Here is a 12,806-nt window from a genome sequence, read left to right as displayed (position 1 = left end):
CAGAAACAAAAGCCAAATGAAAGAACAAGAGACCTCCACCGAAGATAATATCAATGTGGAGCAGTTAGGCAAGTTAACATAGCTAGAATTCAGAGCCATGATCTTGAGGAAGCTCAACAGCATGAGTAAGGACATAGAGATGCTAAAAATAAACTAAATGGAAATTAAAAACCACCAAGAAGAGATAGAGTGACATATCAGAAATAAAGAACACATTGGAAGGTCTAAAGAGCAGAGTAGAAGAAGCTGAGGACCGGATCAGCGAATTAAAAGACAGGGTAGAAAAAATCAAACAATCAGAAAACTAAAAGGAAAAAAATGATTAAAAAACAGGAAGACAGCTTAAGAGAACTGTGGGACAACTGGAAACGTAATAATATTCGCATCATAGGAGTCCCCGAAGAAGAAAATAACCAAGGGTCAGAGAATATTTTCAAAGAAATAGTGACAGAAAACTTCCCTAATCTGGAGAAGGAAGAAGGCATTCAAGTTCAAAAAGCACAGAGAGCCCCAAGTAAGAAGAACCCAAAAAGGCCCACATCAAGACACATAGTAATCAAAATGCCAAAAATTAAAGACAAAGAGAGAATCCTAAAAGCAGCAAGAGATAAGAAACAGGTTACTACAAAGGAAACCCCATAAGGCTCTCAGCTGACTTCTCACAAGAAACACTACAGGCCACAAGGGAATGACATAAAGTAATCGAGGTCATGAAAAACAAGGATCTGAATCCAAGACTACTCTACCCAGCAAGGCTATCATTCAAAACAGAAGGTCAAATAAAGAGCTTCCCAGACAAAAAAAGGATAAGGGAATACATCAGCACCAAATAAGCACTGCAAGAAATGTTAAAAAGACTGCTGTTATTAGAAGAAATAGGAAGAAAAATAGAACCACACTAAACAAAAATGGCAATAAATAAGTACGTATCAATAATCACCTTAAATGTAAATGGATTGAATGCTCCTATAAAAAGACAGAGTAGCTGATTGGATAAGAAAGCATGACTCATCTATATGTTGTTTACAAGAGACCCACCTCACAACAAAAGACTCACATAAGTTGAAAGTGAAGGGATGGGAAAAAATCTTCCAAGCAAACAGATAGCAAAAAAAAAGCTGGGCCCTGGTCGGTTTGGCTCAGCGGTTACAGCGTCGGCCTGCGGTCCTGAGAGACCCGGGTTCGGTTCCCGCTAAGGGCGCGTACCTCGGTGGCAGTTTGTCCCCGGCCCTGGTCGGTTGTGTGGGTGGCAGCCACTCGATGTGTCCCTTTCACATCGATGTTTCTCTCTCTCTCTCTCTCTCTCTCTCTGTTCCTCTCTCTCCCCGCCCCCCCCCCCACTCTATCTGAACAAAAAATGGAAAAATGTCCTCGGGTGAGGATAAAAAAATAAATAAATAAAAATAAAAAAATAAAAAAAAAAGCTGGGGTAGCTATACTCATATCTGATAAAATAGATTTCAAAATGAACGCCATAACTAGAAACAAAGAAGGCCACTACATAATATTGAAAGAATCTATCCAACAGGAAGATATAACCTTGATAAACATATATGCACCCAATATAGGAGCACCAAAATATATTAAAAATCTTCTGGAGGACTTCAAAGGAGAAATCAACAGCAATTCAATCATAGCAGGGGACTTTAACACCCCATTGACACCACTGGATAGATCCTCTGGACAAAAAATTAGCAAGGACACAAAGACTCTAAATGAAGCACTAGACCAAATGGATTTAATATATATCTACAGAGAATTACACCCCAAAACCGCAGAATTCACATTCTTCTCAAGTGCACATGGGACATTCTCAAAGACAGACCACATGTTAGGACACAAACTAAATCTCTACAAGTTCAAGAAGATTTAAATCATATCAAGCATCTTCTCAGATCACAATGGCATGAAACTAGAAATCAATTGCAACAAAAACATGCTAAGACATTTGAACACATGGAGGCTAAATAGCATGTTATTAAACAATGATTGGGTGACCATTAAGATCAAGAAAGAAAGTAAAAACTTCCTGGAAACCAATGAAAATGAACACACAACAACACAAAATCTATGGGATGCAGCAAGAGCAGTTCTGAGAGGGAAGTTCATAGCACTACAGGTCAACCTCAAGAAACAAGAAAAATTTCTAATTGACTGTTTAGCCTCACAACTTAAAGAATTAGAAAGCGAACAAAAGGAAAACCCCAGAGCAAGTAGAAGGAAGGAAATAGTAAAGATCAGAGCAGAAATAAATGACATAGAGACCAAAAAAACAATTCAAAGGATCAATGAAACAAAGAGCTGGTTTGTCGAAAAGATAAACAAGATTGATGGGCCCTTAGCTAGACTCAACAAGAAACAAAGAGAGAGAACCCAAATGCACAAAATCAGTAATGAAAGAGGAGAAGTAACAACCGACACCACAGAAATACAAAAGATCGTTAACAGCTACTATGAACAATTATATGACAACAAATTTGACAATCTAAGCAAAATGGACAAATTTCTAGAAATACACAGTCTCCCAAAACTGGACTGGGAAGAGATAAAAAACTTGAACAGACTGATAATAACTAAGGAAACCGAAGAGGTAATCAAGACTCTCCCAGCAAACAAAAGCCCAGGCCCAGATGGCTTCACGGGGGAGTTTTACCGAACATACAAAGAAGAAGTAATACCCATTCTCCTCAAACTATTTCAAAAAATTCAAGAAGGAAGACTTCCAAACTCGTTCTATGAGGCGAGCATAATTCTAATTCCAAAACCAGAAAAAGACACTACAAAGAAGGAAAACTACAGGCCAATATCCCTGACGCCAAAATACTAGCAAATCGAATCCAGCAATACATCAAAAAATTTTTTCACCATGACCAAGTGGGATTCATCCCAGGGATGCAAGGCTGGTACAATAATCGCAAATCAATAAATGTGATACACCACATAAACAAAATGAAGAATAAAAACCACATGATCATTATCAATAGACACTGAAAAAGCATTCGACAAAATCCAGCATCCATTTCTGATAAAAACGCTCAGCAATGTGGGAATAGAGGGATCATATCTCGACATAATAAAGGCCATATATGAAAGACCTACAGCCAACATCATACTGAATGGGCAGAAACTAAAAATATTTCCGTTAAGAACAGGAACAAGACAGGGATGTCCACTTTTGCCACTCTTATTTAACATTCTCCTGGAATCTTAGCCACAGCAATCAGACATGAAGAAAAAAATAAAAGGGATCCACATGGGAAAGAAGAAAGTAAAACTGTCATTACTTGCAGATGACATGATATTATACATAGAAAACACTGAAGACTCCATCAAAAATTTACTAGACTTAATAAGTGAATTTGGCAAAGTAGCAGGATACAAAATTAACATCAAGAAATGGATGGCATTCTTTTTTTTTTTTATCCTCACCCGTGGACATTTTTCCATTTTTTGTTCAGATAGAGCGGGAGGGAGAGAGAGGAAGAGAGAGAGAGAGAAACATCAATGTGAAGGGACACATCGAGTGGCTGCCAACCGCACGACCAACCAGGGCCGGGGACAAACTGCAACCAAGGTACGTGCCCTTAGCGGGAACCGAACCCGGGTCTCTCTGTACCGCAGGCCGACGCTCCAACCGCTGAGCCAAACCGGCCAGGGCTCGACGGCATTCTTATACACCAATGATGAACTCACAGAAAGAGAAACTAAAAAAAAATCCCATTTACCAAAGAAGTAAAGGATCTATTTGCAGAAAACTACAGGACATTGAAAAAAGAAATAGAGGAAGATATAAAACAGTGGAAGCACATACCCTGTTCATGGATTGGGAGAATAAACATCATTAAAATGTCCATATTACCCAAAGCAATCTATAGATTCAATGCATTCCCCATCAAAATACCAACAACATATTTCACAGAACTAGAACAAATACTTCAAAAGTTCAGATGGAACCAAAAAAGACCCCCGAATAGCCACATCAATCTTGAAAAAAAAGGACAAAGCAGGTGGGATCACAATATCAGATATCAGGTTATACTACAAAGCGACTGTAATCAAAACAGGCTGGTACTGGCACAAGAACAGGCGTATAGACCAGTGGAACAGAACAGAGAACCCAGAAATGGACCCAAGGCAATATGCTCAATTAATATTTGACAAAGGTGGCAATAGCATACAGTGGAGTAAAGACAGCCTCTTTAATAAATGGTGGTGGGAAAATTGGACAGCTACATGCAAAAAAATGAAACTAGGCCATCAACTTACACCATACACAAAAAATAAACTCAAAATGGATAAAAGACTTAAATGTGACTCATGAATCCATAAAAATTCTAGAAGAAAATGTAGGCAACAAAATTTCGACATCATACGCAGCAGAGTTTTCACTGATACATCACCTAAGGCAACAGAAACAAAGGAGAAAATGAACACATGGGATGACATCAAACTCAAAAGCTTCTGCACAGCAAAATAAACAACCATCAAAATGGAAAGGCAACGCACTGTATGGGAGAACATCATTGCCAATGATACATCAGATAAGGGGTTAATTTCCAAAATATATAGAGTACTCATACAACTCAACAAAAGGAAGACAAAGAACCGAATTAAAAAATGGGCAGAGGAGCTGAATAGACACCTCTCCAAACAGGACATACAAATAAATGACCAAGAGACATATGAAGAAATGCTCAACATCACTAATCATCAGAGAGATGCAAATTAAAACAACAATGAGGTATCACCCCACACCTGTCAGAATGGCTGCCATCAACAAATCATCAAACAAGTGTTGGCGAGGGTATGGAGAAAAGGGGACTCTAATACACTGCTGGTGGAAATGCAAACTGGTGCAGCCACTATGGAAAACAATACGGTGTTACCTCAAAAAATTAAAGATTGAACTTCCATTTTAGCCAGTGATCCCGCTTCTAGGAATATACCCTAAGAAGCCTGAAACACCAATCAGAAAGAATATATGTACCCCCATGTTCATAGCAGACCTATTTACAATAGCTAAGATCTCAAAACAGCCCAAGTGTCCATCAGTAGACGAATGGATAAAAAAGCAGTGGTACATATACACAATGGAGTACTGTGCAGCTGTAAGACAGAAAGATCTCTTATCTTTTGAGACGACACGGAGGGACCTGGAAAGTATTATCCTAAGTGAAACATGCCAAGCAAAAAAAGACAAATACCACATGATCTCACTTATTTGTGGAATATAATGAATATAACAGTCTGAGGAATAGGGTAGACCCAGAAACACGGAAGTAGGGTACAGACTGATAACCCTCAGAAGAGGGGGTGGTGGAGGAAGGGAAGAGATAAACCACAGAACTTATATGCATGTATGCATAACCAATGGACATGGACAACAAAGCGGGGACCAGGCGGGGGGGGGGGGGGGGGATGGGGAAGAGGATGTCAATGGGGTAAAAGAGGAGAAACATCTGTAACAAAATTAAAATTAAAAAAAAAAAAGGAAAAAAAAAATAAGTCTCTACAAGTTCAAGAAGATTAAAATCATATCAAGCATCTTCTCAGATCATAATGGCATGGAACTAGAAATCAACCACTATAAAAAAGAAAAACTGCCCTGGCTGGTTTGGCTCAGCGGTTAGAGCGTTGGCCTGCGGTCCTCAGAGACCCGGGTTCGGTTCCCGCTAAGGGCGCGTGCCTCGGTTGCAGTTTGTCCCCGGCCCTGGTCGGTTGTGCGGGTGGCAGCCACTCGATGTGTTCCTTTCACATCGATGTTTCTCTCTCTCTCTCTGTTCCTCTCTCTCCCTCCCACTCTACCTGAACAAAAAATGGTAAAATGTCCTCGGGTGAGGATAAAAAAAAAAAAAAAAAGAAAAAAGAAAAACTAAAAAACATTCAAATACATGGAGACTAAATAGCATGCAATTAAACAATGGGTTACCAATGAGATCAAGGATGAAAACAAAACTTCATGGAAACAAACAATCTATTGAAAAATGGGCAGAGGCCCGGCCCAGTGTGGCTCAGTGGTTGAGCGTCAATTCATGCACCAGGAGGTCACTAGTTCGATTTCCAGTCAGGGCACATGCCCAGGTTGTGGGTCCAATCCCCAGTGGGGGGGCATACAGGAGGTAGCCAGTTGGTGTTCTCTTTCATCAATATTTCTATCTCTCTCTCTCCCTCTCCTTCCCTCACTTTCTAAAATCAATGAAGAAAAATACATATAAAAATAAATACATTAAAAAAAAAGGGGGGAGGGGGATGATTTCTGCTCAAGATGGCGGCGTAGGTAAACATGGTACTTGCCTCCTCCCAAAACCACACCAAAATTATAACCAAACTACAAGAAAAAAATCCTTCAGAACCACCTGAAATCAAGCTGAATGGAAGTCCTACAACTACGAAATTTAAAAAGCAGCCACGTCCAGACTGGTAGCAGTGGCAGAGGCACGGACAGGCTGGTCCCACACCAACATGTGCAGGTAAAAATCAGAAGGATACTTCAGCTGGGAAAGTCCTCCCTGAGGAGCAAGGGGTCCCTGTCCCACACCAGGCTCCCAGTTCAGGGTTCCAGTGCCAGGAAGAGAAGTCCCCATAACTTCTGGCTGGAAAAACCAGCGGGAACTGAGGTTGAGAGATGCTGAGGCTAGTGGAGTCCCAAGCAGTTCCTTTTAAAGGGCCCATGCACAGACATACTCAGACTTGCTCCCTCTGTGCTCCAGTGTGGGGGAGGCAATTCAAAAGGCACCAGAGACATATGGGGAAGAACTGAATTGTGTGGCATCAGGGTGAGGGCTAGAGAGGCAACTTTCTCCCAGACAGACCTGCTGTCAGAGGCCGTTGTTCTTTTGGTGAGCCCCTCCCCGACAGACCGGCAGACTTGCGCTGTATCTGGGACTCCAGCAACCTGGCTCACACTGTTTTCCCCACCCTGGTGATTCCCTGAGGCCCTGCCCTGCTCAACTTTAGGGTCCACCCAAGATGTTTCCAGTGGCTTTACCATAGGATTGGCCTGTCTTGGCTCCTGCTTCAGATTTCTCTCAAATGAGCAGCATCTGGCCTCTTACTAAGTGGCCCCAGGCCTGGCACTATAAGCAGACAGCCTTGGTTCATAGCTTGGCTTTGCCTAGACACCTCCAAGCCCAGCACAAGAAGCAGCCATCAGCAGATCGCTTTGTAGCTTATGCCTGGTGGCCCCGGGTAGAACACAGGCAGAGGCTGACCTTGCCCTAAAGCCAGCGCACCCAGTGGACAGCTTCAGCCATGCCGAAGCACCACCACTCAACCACCTCCACAATGACAGACTCAAGGAATGGAGTCAGTGGCTACCAGAGCCCTGCTGAAGTAAGTCTTGCTCTGCACAGCTGATCCAAGGTAGTCAGAGGTTGGTGGTCAGTGGGCACAGCCAGTCCTTACAACTGATCAGCCTGAGTAAATCTCTCCCACTGATGTGCCAACAGCAATCAAGACTCAATTACAACAGAACGGTATAAAGTTCAGACGAGCGGTACACCTTGAGGGCCCACCTGGGGTGATCAGGGAAACTGTGCCACTGGACCCTACAGGACACCTACCATTAACAGGCCACCCTAGGAAACCTAGGAGACATTGCAACTCTACCTAATACATAGAAACAAACACAGGGAAGCAGACAAAAACACAGGGAGAAGAGAAAGAAAAACGTCCCAAATGAAAGAACAGAACAAAACTCCAGAAGAACTCAATGAAATGAAGATAAGCAATCTAACAGATGCAGAGTTCAAAACACTGCTTATAAGGTGCTCAATGAACTAAGTGAGAATTTCAAGGAATTTTATAAGAACATCAAGGAACTTAATGAGGACCTCAAGAGTATGATAAAGGACCAGTCAGAAATGAAGGATGCACTAACTGAAATTAAGAATTTATAGGAACTCAATAGTAGAGTAGGTGAAACCAAGAAGCATACCATCAATTTGGAATATAAGGAAGTAAAAATCACCCAATCAGAACGGCAAATAGAAAAAAGAATCCAAAAAAATGAGGATAATATAAGGAGCCTATAGGACAATGTCAAGCTTACCAACATTCACATCATGGGAGTGCCAAAAGGAGAAGAGGGCAAGAAATTGAAAACCTATATGAAAAAATGATTGAAAACTTCCATAACTTGGTGAAGGAAACAGACATACAAGTCCAAGAAGCACAGAGTCCCAAACAAGATAAACCCCAAAAGATTTCAGATTTCTCTCAAACAAGCAGCATCTGGCCTCTCACTAAGAGGCCCCAGGCCTGGCACTAGAAGCAGATCCACACCAAAACACATCTTCATCAAAATGCAAAAGGTTAAAGACAAAGAGAGAATCTTAAAAGCAGCAAGAGAAAAGCAGTTAGTTACCTACAATCGAGCTCCCAAAAGACTGTCAGCTGATTTCTCAAAAGAAACTTTGCACACCAGAAGGGAGTGGCAAGAAATACTTAAAGTGATGAAAAGCAAGGACCTATAACCAAGATTACTCTATCCTGCAAAACTATCATTTAGAATCAATGACCATATAGTTTCTCAGACAAGAAAATGCTAAAGGAGTTCATCACCACCAAACCAGCATAATATGAAATGTTGACGGGTCTTCTTGAAGAATATTAAAAAATATGAACAATAAAATGGCAATAAATACATATCTATCAACAATTGAATCTACAAACAAAATGAGCAAGCAGAAAAGGAACAGACTCAGATACAGAGAACTTTTTGGTGGTTGCTATATGGGAGGGAGGTTGGGGAAATGGGTGAAAAGATGAAGAGATTAAGAAGTACAAATTGGTTGTTAGACTGAGATCTTCAAAGGGAAGGGGGAAGGTGGGGCAGGAAGAGAGAAACCAAAGAACTTATATGCATATATGCATAACCATAGACACATACAATAGTGTGGGGAAGGCATGAGGAGGGGAGCAGGCTAACGAACCTCAGAGGGAAAGGGTGGGACTGGAAAAGATAAACCAAAGAATGAATATGCATATATGCATAACCAATAGACACAGACAATAGTGTGGTGGAGGCAGGTGGGGAGGAAGGTATCAAACGGAGGAAAGAAGGAACATCTGCAATACTTTCAACAATAAAGATACATATTTTTTAAAACTTCCTGGAAACAAATGAAAATGAACACACAACCCAAAATCTACGGGACACAGCAAAAACAATCCTGGGATGAAAGTGCACAACATTACAGGCCTATCTCCAGAAAAAAGAAAAAGCTCTAATAAACTATCTAACACTACAACTAAAACAGCAAGAAAAACCCAGAGGAAGTCAAAGGAAGAAAATAATAAAGATCACAATGGAAATAAATGACATAGACACTAAAAAAAAAAAATGAAACCAAGAGCTGGTTCTTTGAAAAATAAACATGCCCTGCCAGATGTGGCTCAGTGGGTTGAGCATTGTCCCATGGATTGAGAGATCCCTGTTCAATTCCTGGTCAGGGCACATGCCTGGATTGCAGGTTGGATCCCCAGTAGGGGGCCAATTGATGTTTCTCTCTCATATTGATGTTTCTATTTCTCTCTCCCTTCCTCTCTCTCTAAAAAATCAACAAAAACATCTTTTTAAAAAAAGAAAAGATAAACATGATTGATAAACCTTTAGCCAGACTCATCAAGAAACGAAGAAAGAGAACTCAAATAAATAAAATCATAAATGAAAGAGGCAATATAACAACTGACACTACAGAAATAAAAAGAATTGTAAGAAAATACTACGAACAACTATACGCCAACAAAGTGGACAACCTGGGCAAAGTGGGCAAAATCCTAGAAATATACAATTTTCCAAAACTCAATCAGAAAGAATCAGAAAATCTAAATAGGCTGAAAACAACTAATGAAATTGAAGCAATAATTAAAAAAACTCCCAACAAACAAAAAGACACATACTCTCTCACTTAACATTTCTACTGCTAGAAATTCGCCTTGGATATACTCACAAAATACCAAAATATATGTGTACAAGGACATTTATTAAAGAATGTATGAAAAACAAAAACACTAAAAATAATTTAAATACCATTAATAAAATTATTAAAGAAATTGTGCTATGGGGATATATTCTTATGCATCCATTAAACAGATTCTTATTTGTACAACGTTTTAAGTCCATACACGCTAGTATTTACCTAAATAATTTGGGAAGAAAAACCATTAGTAATGGTTACCTTTGAGAGGACTAGTTTAAAGGTGGAGAATAGAATTACTTTTTATTTTATACTTTTTCATAGTTCAAATTTATTTTATGTCATGTTAGTAAAAACTATCTTTTTTAATTGAGGAGGGTTGTGATAGAGCAGGGTAAGAAAGTGCCAATGCTTTCAAGAAGAATCCAGAAATTTCTTATTTTTCATAAAATACATGAAAGGTCCTTTAAGACTATTAATTCCATAGGCTCTGATTAGATGATCACTAAGTTTAGAGCCCTTGATAACCAAAAGGTGTGTGTGGAACATAGTAAATAAAGTACAATTATCCTCCCTTATCCAAGGTTTCCTTTTCCATGGTTTTAGTACCTTCAGTCCACCACTGTCCAAAAATCTTAAATGGAAAATTCCAGAAATAAATAATTCATAAGTTTTAAACTGCACACCATTTTGAGTAGTGTGATGAACTCTTGCCATCCCAGCCAGGACATGAAGCATCCTTTTGTCCACTGTATCCACACTGTATTTGCTTGTTAATCACTTAATAGTCACCTCAGTTACTAGACTGACTGTTGCAGTATCGCAATGCTTGTTTCAAGGAACCCTTATTTTACTTGCAGTGATGATGGCAATTTGGATATGCCAAAAAGAAGCCATAAAGCACAGGTATGTATAGGAAAAAGCACAGTATTTACAGGGTTCAGTACTATCCTTGGTTTCAGGCATTCGCTGGGAGGTCTTGGACTGTACACCCTGTGGATAAAGAGGACTGCTGTATCCTCATATTCCTAAAAAGACATATTTCCCAGAGTAAATTAACAAAATGGCATCCTGGTTTATAACTGGATCTCCTGTGAGTTTATCATGAAATGACCCCAGGAGCATCATCAAATCTGCATAAACCAGTAACACTGGGTTTCTAGAGGCCCAAGACAAGCCCCTCAATTGTTTCTGATGCTTCCATCTCAAAAAACCCAAAACCTCTCTTTGACATTTAAGTGTGGGCTTCTTGTATTATAGATCAAGAAAAAGCAACTCAACAGCCGGCCCCACGCGGCTACACAGAGGTACAAGTAGGTAAACTGAAGTGCCATCATTTATTCACCAATATCTTCTCACTTAGAAAAAAACAGAATGGGTTAAATAACAAAGCAGCAGGCCCTATTTCAATCCGTCCTTCTGTCAGCTCCCTTTCATCTTTACTAATGACAGTTCTAGTCATACTTAAGAGCACAGTGCACCAACACTGGGGGTTCTATTAGGATTCCTCTTGAGGAAATGACAGCCTCTAATCTGAGTGAAAGGATCTTTCCAAAGGGGTCCTATGCAGCAGGTCCCTGGGCTGAGCTGTCCTAAACATAAATATGCCTCGGCCTATGTGTTGGTTTCTACCTATTTAAAGAAAGATTGCACCCAAGAGTTTCATTTACAAAAACGTTCAAAATAAAATAAGCTCCTATTTCTAAATAAACTCTGTTAAGTGACTGAAACCTTGAGACCAAGGACTAATTAATCCAAAATTATTAGAATTTTTTTTCTTTATTGTCCCTCTTTTTTCTCACATTGACACCCTCCTCCCTGCTCTCCCCCAACTTCACAGCACTATTGTGTGTCCACTGGTTATGCATATATGCAATATAAGCTCTTTGTAAAATCTCTCCAGCCTCCTCCACCCCGCTTCCTCTTCTCGAACCATGCTGAATAACGGACCAAAAGGTCTGCTCCTGACTGTGAGGAGTCAAAACAGGTGGTCACCAGCAGGCCAACTATGGTTAAAATTTCCAGTTTCGCCAGTAAGAGAATCTAGTTTTCTGTCTTCTGACAGAATGTATTACGGCTTCAAGTACATTCATTCTCTGTCCTTCAGTAAGGTGACAAAGATTTCAATCTCACACAATGGAAGGCCTAAAACATATCACAAAATTTACTTGCAATAAAGCAAATCAATACAAACCTATATTGACATCAACAAAGATCACATGACAAATTTTTGAAATAAAATCCAGCCTTCCTTTCAAATACAATTAATAATTCTCTACATTTACAAATCTTCCTAAGAGATACAGAGCTTCTCTTTCAATTTCTTAGTTCTAATTCAACTTCAAATTAACATGAGGCTTTAAATAATAACTGAAAATTTTAGAATGGCCTCAATTCCTTTTCCCAAAGAAATAGCTAAAAGACATAACATTCTTTAATATGAAAAACCACTCATATTAAAAACCTAATTCCAGATTACATGGCTGTTGACAGCCAATTCTCTATGGATGCTAAGCCAGAATCATTTTTTGGATTTCCCTCACTGTGAGTAAAAAGCTTCCCTACCAACTTGGACACAGCTTACCCCAAATTAAAACACTGCTTCTTTTGCCATTATGCCCTTTTTGTCTTAATCCTCACCCGAGGATATTTTTCCACTTATTTTTCAGATTAGAGTAGGAGGGGATAAGTGAGAGAGAGAGAGACACACACACACAGACAGACAGACAGACATTGATTGGTTGTCCCGCACACAACCCAACCAGGGCCAGAAATCAAACCATAACCTAGGTACATGCCCTTGGCCAGAATCGAATCAGCAACTCTCTGGTCCATGGGCCGATGCTCTACCTGCTTAGCCAAACCAGCCTGGGCTGCCCTTTTTAA

At 40.0% G+C, this 12,806-nt stretch overlaps 1 protein-coding gene across 1 annotated transcript in view; it reads right to left on the bottom strand.

Moving 5' to 3' along the window:
- The window catches only part of COG3 (component of oligomeric golgi complex 3), a 99,268-nt gene that overhangs the window by 16,409 nt on the left and 70,053 nt on the right, over window positions 1–12,806 (bottom strand). The gene's annotated exons all lie outside the window — the stretch shown is intronic.

The sequence above is a fragment of the Molossus molossus genome, unplaced genomic scaffold, assembly GCF_014108415.1.
Source record: "Molossus molossus isolate mMolMol1 unplaced genomic scaffold, mMolMol1.p scaffold_m16_p_9, whole genome shotgun sequence".
NCBI lineage: Eukaryota > Metazoa > Chordata > Mammalia > Chiroptera > Molossidae > Molossus > Molossus molossus.
Note: the sequence above shows the minus strand (reverse complement) of the source record. Positions and strands in the feature narration are given on the sequence as shown.